The sequence below is a fragment of the Engraulis encrasicolus genome, unplaced genomic scaffold (genome assembly GCF_034702125.1).
Source record: "Engraulis encrasicolus isolate BLACKSEA-1 unplaced genomic scaffold, IST_EnEncr_1.0 scaffold_116_np1212, whole genome shotgun sequence".
NCBI lineage: Eukaryota > Metazoa > Chordata > Actinopteri > Clupeiformes > Engraulidae > Engraulis > Engraulis encrasicolus.
Genome location: NW_026944647.1, coordinates 51,639 through 60,640, shown reverse-complemented (window position 1 = coordinate 60,640; position 9,002 = coordinate 51,639). Strand labels below are relative to the sequence as shown.

The 9,002-nt window shown below is 42.3% G+C and overlaps 1 long non-coding RNA gene across 1 annotated transcript; it reads left to right on the top strand.

Annotated features, from left to right (window-relative positions):
• Positions 1-6,412: 6,412 nt before the first annotated feature.
• LOC134442114 (uncharacterized) lies at positions 6,413-8,038 on the top strand. Its single transcript, XR_010033308.1, has 2 exons — positions 6,413-6,543; positions 7,373-8,038. It is a non-coding gene; the product is annotated as an uncharacterized LOC134442114 (long non-coding RNA).
• Positions 8,039-9,002: the final 964 nt, after the last annotated feature.

Below are 9,002 nucleotides of genomic sequence, written 5' to 3'. Positions count from 1 at the left end.
ACAACCAAGTAGTCTAGGTTGATCAGTTTTTCACGGTCGTTTCAACCATATGGTTTTCACAACCGCTGGGTTCCCCTCCGTCCTATACTCAGTTTCCCCATTCATTTTTCCCATTGACTCTCAGATCTGGTCTACTTAATCGCGAAATAGCACCCCGGATGCGTCACCAAGATGGCCGCCATATGTCCCCTCTCATTCTAAAATCTCTCTGATCAAGGCCTCTGTGTGTGCAGCGAGAACAGGCCCACTCACTCTGCGTTTACACGACACACAGTCCAGTAATAATGCAACTCTAACGACGGAGCTGTAATAACTACCGATAGGCTACATAAATATAACTTGGAGTGCTAGTTATTAGGTTTCTGCTGGCTGGCGATTCCGACGGAGCACCAACAGGTTGTGGATGACGCAGACAAAGGTGAGTGGTTTATTGTTTTTTTATTAGTGAGACCGAACTGCACTTTGTTTGTACCTGTACGTTGTTTGTGCTCAGATTGTGTCTCCAATTTCTGTAGCTCTAGTAGTAGCAGAGAGGTAGAGCTAGTAGGCCGCTATTCATGACGCAGGTGACTAGGTCTACTTGATGGGTTGCATTGACACTATTTACTCTCAATGTATACTGTTGTTGTACACATTAGCATGAAGCCTTTTCGATATAGCCAGACAGAGGCAATCACCCCCAGCAAATGACGGCTGTATGTTTTCTGTGTACCCCGGTGTGTACTAATTCATTTGTATTTGGATCGTTCATGTATCAATATCATTGTATGAGAGTACGATGCTTGTCAGCCCGCTAGCATAGAACGAGATAGCTAATCGATCGGATCCGCCTAGCTTGAAATGCTAGCGCCAGAGAGATAACACAACGTAGTCCTAACTATTCCTAGAATCTCTACTAGCGTGGCTGTTGAGCTAGAGAAGAAAGATTCTTCACTCTCAGACAGGGTCTGATTCGCACTCTCAATGGTCTGACTAAGGTGCCAGGTTGACATTTTAATAGAACTAGACTAATAACTAACTAGTATCCACGAGGTAAGCAGGCCTATTTTGTTTACCCCAAAGTGTGTTACTGTTTTATCTGCAGCTATTTTACCTGGATGGTTATTATTGTATCTGCCTACTTGTATTCATAATGCGTTAATATATGTGTATAATGGATGTTTTTTTTATCATTACTTAGTCGATTATGAGGGGAAACCTTGCCGTTTTGGTTGGCTATTCTGAACTTGTAATGGCAGCCATTTGGTATCTAGCTATTAAGACAGGCTAAATGCATATTTCTCTGAGCGGTGTTGCCGCACGTCCAGGTTTTCCCTGAGGTTTTTTGTCTCTGTTTTTTTGTGGTCTGTTCGGGAAAATGCAATAACCTACGTGAGGTTTTGTACTTCCTCACATTGTCTCCCGTCGTGTAAGTCAATTGGTCTCCAAACCATTCACAAAAGCTGTTTTATTATTTTGATTGACCTGAGGGAGTTCAAACATTAGCGCGAAATACCATACAACAATGCCAACCATTATCAATCAAAAGGATTAAATGACGTGGTTAGTTTGCCAGGAGGAAAGTTATTTGTCATCTTTGCAACCTCCATCAATGTAGGTGAGTCATAACGATGTGATCATCAAACACTTGGGTTTGATCATGTAGTGCTAGTGCACGTCTGTGGGCACGCACCATTGCTACGTCAACCTGTCCCTTCAGAAAATTTAAGAGTAGCTGATGTCCGGAAAAGACCGTGTTTCCAATGTGCTTGTTCCAAAATTGTTGTTCTGCCCATTCCATTTAATTCCATGCCCGAGTTTCTCCCACGTAAATCTTATGGTGAATACCGCCACCTAGTGGACTTTCTCGCGGTACTGCGCCTTCAGCGCAAATCTACTTCCTGGTTAGTTTCCAGTGTTTTCAAGTGTTTTCTGTCGTTAAGACACAGACTTCATCTCTCCCGCAATTTATATATTTTCACACTTGAGCCTTGGACAATATTAGTCTGTAAGTAATCATTTTGTGATGGATGTTGTTTGTAACGAAATTGCATTGATATTTTGATGTTTATTTCTATATATTTGCCTCAAGAAGTGATGTTCTCTTTCCTGTAAAGTGTGGCTAGTCAGATTCTACTTAGCTAAGCTAGGCCACGTTGTGTTGACTGAAAATAGATCGCTGGGTTGCTTGTAGATTTGTGTGTCGTGCAAATGTTGAAGTAAGTGAAACTGTTGTATGTTTATTTCGTTTTCTGTTAACAGTTTTACAGTAAAGAGAAGTGTTAAGAGATGTATTGAGATTGGAAGTGCAAGTGTACAAAGTGAAAGTGCAAGAGAAAAGTCAGTAAGGAAATGAAAGAAAGAAAATAAAAGGACACAGTTACACTTCAGCTTGCCTTCTCTTGAACTGTTCGCTAGCTGTCTTGTTCTGCACCAGTAACGCAGACCGAGGGCAGCATAGTTGTCTATATTAGTTCTTGCTTTTCTCCTGATTTGCTTATGGGTTAGCAAGTCAGGCATTATGCCTACTGTGGTGGTGTCACATGCAGACCAACACATTTCAAGAATATGTTGTCAGGACTTGTCAACTTGCCAGGTGCATAACTGATTAAGTTGGATGATATATACACATTTTATAGCGTGTCCATTCGAATTTCGTGTGTAGGCCGAGAAAGTGTTCTATGGTGGTAAACACACTCATTTGAGGGGGCAGCTCTGAATACAAGATTGTCCCATTCGCTGCTGAAACCTGGCCGAGGCGGAGTAGATGCTAGTAGGCCTACTTCTAGTATTTTGATGTGTTGCTCTCGAACTGAATGACTCGAATTTACTTTTTTGTGTTTGCGCATGGTGCACCAGCAGTACCAAAAATATATACTATAACTTAAGCTTAGTGGACCTCCATGTCATCACTCCTTTTTTGCACTTTGTTAACACACACAAAAGACACAAGGCATCTGTGATGTGAGTGTCCGCAGCTCTCAACCCCTGCGCTTGGGCGCGATGTGAACAGTGAGAGGATACTGCTGTTCTGCACCAGGACCAGGAACTGGTGTGTGAGCAGTGTGTGAGAGAGGAGCATGAAGATCATGTCACCTGCTCCACTAAGGAGGCCGCGGAGGACCGTAATGAGAGAGAGAGAGAGAGAGAGAGAGAGAATGTTTTTTTATATACTTATGAACATTATAATTTTGAACCATCTGCCTTCACGTTAAAGCTGGTTGGTTTTAATGAAATATCAGGAAGACATCAAAGTGTACGGCTGTCGTCTTCTCAATGTTGACCATTTCCAAGACAGCGCTTCAGTTTTGAGTCTACACTGTATCACTGTATGTTTTCTCATGATGATGATGCGTGGTTTTTTTTTACTGAGGTCCTTCAAGGATAAGCTGAGGGGTTTAAATGATGAGAGAGTTAGGTTCTTTGTAATGGAAAGACACAGCGTCAAATCATGCATTAAGTTATACATTCTACTGACATGAATGAGTTAAAACAAATAAACATAGGGTTTCTCGTGCACACCAGAAACGTTCTTATGCCCGCCTGAAAACTTTCTGGTTCACACGTGCGCGTCACTTTCCCCTGCGCACCTGAGATTGTAGTTTCTGGTAGGCACGACGTTTCTGGTGTGCATGAGAAACTTTCTAGTAAGGTATTTTTTAAAGGCTTTGTTACATTGCCATTGTACACTACATGCACAAGTATTCCCAGTATTTGTGAAGTCACAATATGAATATGTCAACTACTAAGATGATTGTGTAAAATCATGTGTCTTGTGTGAGCAGAAGCAGTCCTAGCACGCGGAGCGTCTGGTGAAAGCGGAGTTTGAGAAGATCCACCAGTTCCTATGTGATCGTCCTGAAGGAGTAGGAGGACCAGAAAAGCCGCAAGATGAAGGACACCGTGGACAAACTGTCTGGTGACATGGCCTCCCTAATGAACGCCATCAGCACCATAGAGGAGGCCATGGATGCGGATGACACGCTGTTTCTGAAGGTAGGGACAGTGTGTATTATTGCATTCCATTATACTGTATCACTATTGGCAGACATTTTTGTCCAGGAAAATGTTACAAACCCTGGAGCAATGTGAAGTTAGGTGCCTTGCTCAAGGGCACTTCAGCCATGGTGAGATGTGATTGACGCTAGATCACGCTAGAATTCTTACTGGCCGGACAAGTGGCCGGCTGCATTGCAGAATACCGGACATTTAGAATATCTAACGGACCTTCCCTCATATAGCCAAACACACACTCCCTAATGGGTCAAAGTGGCTAGTAAATTGGTCTTTTCTACCAGCAAAACTTAAAATTCATTAGCATTGGGCCAGTTGGCTGGTGTTTAAAGGTCCCATGGCATGAAATCTTCACTTTGTAAGGTTTTTAGACCTTAAAATGAGTTCCTGTGGCCTCCTTAAGTCACCCCAGGGGTTAACATTTTCATAAGTACATTACTGAGCTGTCCTGCATTCGGTCAAGATTTGAAAAAAGGCGCGTCCAGGTGGCGCGCTGATTGGGCCTTCCCTTCTCTACGTAGCAGAGGGAAAAATGATCAACGCCCTGTTTCTGGGATCCACCAATAGAGCTAGACACTGTTTCCACCCACTATGGATTGCCCGCCCATCACATCAGCAGAGAAGAGCAAGTTCAACAGACAAGAAAAATGGCGGCGCCTAAGCAACTGAAACATGGAGGATGTGATAATATGGGGAAAAGCCTGTTTTCACTGCATATGGTAGAGCCCCTGAAGACACAGTGGCTTGGTTTTATTTACCCAAATAATTTGCCAACGAAACTACCGAAGGCGTTGTTTGTGGGAAGCATTTTCGGGACGAGTGTTTCCACAATTTGGGACAGTACAGGGCCAGGTTCGCACAGCATGACATGGATCCGTACCAGGTCTCCCTGCAGGATCCGCAAGCTCCGAACAAGTAAGTGAATGGATTATAAATAGTGTTAATGACCAGATTACTTCATTTTGCTATGCTATGGGTGCCACCCATTAGCGTTGCAATAGCTATCTTGGCTATGTGCAGCTAGCACGAACAATTTCCTGGACCAATGGTACTCTGCGCTACAAACACACCAAAAGCAAGCATTACTCTCTGATCAACTGAGTTTAGTCTGACTGTGAAGTATAACGTTCCCGGTGTAAATTTAAACACATGACCAGATTACTTAATTTTGCTATGCTACGCGGGTGTCACCCATTATAAAGGCTATCTTGGCTATGTGCAGCTAGCACGAACAATTTCCTGAACCATGGTAGGCTACTGGTAGCCTACTCTGCCCTACAAACACACCAAAAGCAAGCATTACGCTCTGATCAACTGAGTTTAGTCTGGAAAATGACTGTGAAGTATAACATTAACACCCGGTGTAATCTCTGCTCTGACCTCGAAACCATAAATCAATGTAGCTTTCGTTCACTTTTCAAGAGGGACATGCACATTTTTGAACCATTTTGGCTACCGCTGGGAAATTACTCCAGTGCTATCAGGATGTTTCCATCAACAGTTGTCATTGAGTGTAAGAAGACACCGTGAATTGTTGTCGTTTTGCTATCGTGGAATCGCAATGCCTAAAGTACTGTATTTTTTAACCAGATTATTATTTTCATGATGCATGTGTAACTACTGTATCGCAAGGGTTTTTGCACACTGTTGTGTGGGTTACGCGATGGGGTCATGGCTATGTGCCTGGTTTGAGTGTTTACAGTAGCAACGTAACTTGCTGTCTACCCTTGACACCCTCCTTGGCTTGCTTGTAGCACAGTTTTGAGCAGTCAGTCTTGGCTCGTCACGTCGTCAGTTTATCAAATGCTCGGATTTCGAACCACGAGATTATCTGCGTCTCGTTGAGTTTACCCATAGAACTAATACAATGTATTAATTCTATGGAGTTTACCAATACCCTTAGCCAGGCTCAAACTCGACTGCCGTGTGTCCGATTTTGACGTCAGGGTGAGAATCGCAACTGTGAATATCCCTGCTCGCAACCACCGACACAATGCCTAATGGCAGTTGTTATGAATGTATAAGCTTACAATCACTAACACCCAGTGCTGTTACATCAGTGTTAGTGAGTGCATGCAGACACTCGCTGATAGCAATAGGGCCTATGTGTTGTAGTTGTCAGTACTACATTCATTTACCCACTACCCTCTTATAACGTGTGAAATAACCTAATAGTTATCATAATGTTATACCATGGATTCCTCCTATTTCCTTTGTGTGCCCACTTGAAATTGTGAACAAAGCTGGTTACTGGGGCAGTAATGCAAACATGTGTGCTTTCGTTTAGAAGACTCACTCTTTTGTCCCTCACAATGTCTTCTAACTATGCAGAACATGATGTGGCATAATGGGTGGGTGGGTGCATATTAGTGCATTGGGTATTTCTGAATCTCATTGAGTGTTTTTTGTCTTCACAGGCCACCACAATAAGTGTACACGTTCAGACATATGGTTCATGGATGCTGCCTGCCAGACAGACTGCATTGCCACCTGGACTACAGCCACACCAGTTATCCTTGAAGACATTGCTGCCCCAGCCATGGAGTAAATGTATGTAGCCTACTGTATTTCCAACGTAGCTACTGTTGTGTAGCTTCAAAACGGTTCATTCATTTTTTCCCTTAATGTGTGATGATTAGTCATTCCACTATGTAAGTTACAGGTCAAAACATTTAACAGGTAATAAAACTGTATCAGGGTATGGTGCAGTCATTGATTGGAATCAGAAATATGTCAACACTATGCAGGTCTACTGAGCCACATCAGAAATTACACTGAAATACCCGGGGAAGATGACGGCATCTTATAGGCCTACAACATTTTGGTTTACTGACCAGTGAAAAATGCAGATTAGAGAGACTGCGCAAGTTTTTTTCCTCAAGCCATCCGCTTTTTAAATTATTAAAAAAAAACATGTGACTAATAACATTTTGAAGTGTTTCCATGCCATTTCTGCCTGTTCTGACTCACTTGTCTTTGAGTTTGAGAGCCTTATTGTGGATCATTGGATCATTGTGGATCATCAAGTTGTTTGCTTTAAATGGCAAGAAACACCTACCATGTTCTTTCCACTAACTCCTGTCCTTCCTTGTGTTGCTTGTGGCCTTGAGATGACATTGCAAGATACATAATGTTGAATGGGGGAAAGTCCCACAAAAGTTGTTGTGCCTAGGCTGACTGCATATAACAGGGAAACTGAATTATTTTCTCCACGGATGGTGGGAATCAGGCCACAAGCACAAGTAGTGGACATGAGTTTGGATAATGGCGTGGATCCCTTCACTAGGCCCCCTGAAAACTTCTGTTGTGAATGATATTTCTATATTTGCTTTACCATAAAATGTATAATCTGTTCACAAATTGTCTGTTGTACTTACAGATGGCTCTCCTCTACAATGAAAATTCAAACGAACAACCGGCCCTATGACTACCTGCAGGAGGTGTACCTTTCTTCAAAATTGCCAAGACCAAGAAGGGATAGTGCATCAACCATCAAAAGATTAAGCCAACCTTTTGGTAAGTTTTCAAAAGAATGCATTCAATTCAACTCAATTTGACATAACATGTTTTAATGGCGTTACTTCAATAGCACATTAAGTCTACAAAATAGGAGAATTAGAATTCTAAACAATATGTGTGCTTTTTTCTGTATGTTTTGTGTGAAAAGGTCATGTTCATGTTCATGGAAGTCATTCTGGACAAGGTCTTTGGGAACCCTGCAAAGCAGACTGAGGCAATGTTGGCGTTGGTGCAGTTCACAGACGAGCCAGCCAGATAAAGAGGTCACAGCAAGCCTTGTGTTGAGGTTCATGCGTACTGCAGTCTGAATCCCCGGTGTAGTGTCCTTCGTCATCAAGGAACTCAGCATGGATATGCACGACAACACGGGAATCACTGTTGGACTTGAAGCAGCTGGAAAAAAAGAAAAGACAGTTGCAGAGATTGTTATTGCCGTCATTCTTTCACTACAATATTTGTCTTCAATAAATATGTTCCTATGGAATACTCTTGATGCTGTTGTAAATAAATGTTCACACTGCCTTTACATTGTCTGCATAATTGAATTAACAGCCCATGTGGGGGTGGGTGATCCTGCTATACAAGTTGTTACTCACTATTAAATTAAATCAAGTGTGCATCTCCTATTATAATGATCTGATAAAGATTAGAGATGGTAAAAGTTTCATCTTATTCACAGGTAGGCCCTACCTCTTTCTGAGGGCATTGACCACTGTATCAGTTTCCACACTAGCACCCACGCTTATTTATTTATTTATTTTAAAAGGCAGTTCTATGATCGTGTTAGGTTTCTCGGGTAAACATGAGATAAGGCAGACACACATTTCACAATGGAAACACTTTGGTGGCAACTCCTGGGTAAATGTGATGTCAACAGGTAAGCTGGATCATTTCACAAATGTATACAAGCGAGAATACATGGAAAAGGGAAGGCTGACTATTCCGGTGCAGACATCAGTGCACATATTTCCCCCAAACAGACTGGTCAACAGTGTACAGGTACTGTGGTGTGATCAAATGCGGGAAGCACAATGATAGACCTCCTTGGGGAAGCATCTCCGATACAAAACGATGTTTGAAGGGGGTAAAAACAAGTCTTGGGTTCTGAAAATTACCCGCCTCGTTCATTAATAACATTTATTTTACACTTGTAGCATCGTACCATAAATGAAGGACGTAGCATTAATGTACAGAACTAGTTCAACATGCTTTCCACACTGAGAAAGTTGCTGGGTTTCGAGACAGTGGAGTCGCGATGCCAGCAACGTACACACATAGCAAATGAGGTTGTGTAGAGTAGACTAATTATATGTAGGGCCTACTGTAAGTAAAAGAAGAATATTGTTTTTGATGTTCACTTGCAAGGTATTCTTCGCATGGTGAATACACTCGTTGCTGCTATAATAATTACCACCCAGTCACTGGCTACAACAGGGCTTTCAGACCTACCAAAAAATGCAAATTCCAGCCATAATATCTCAAACTCACCC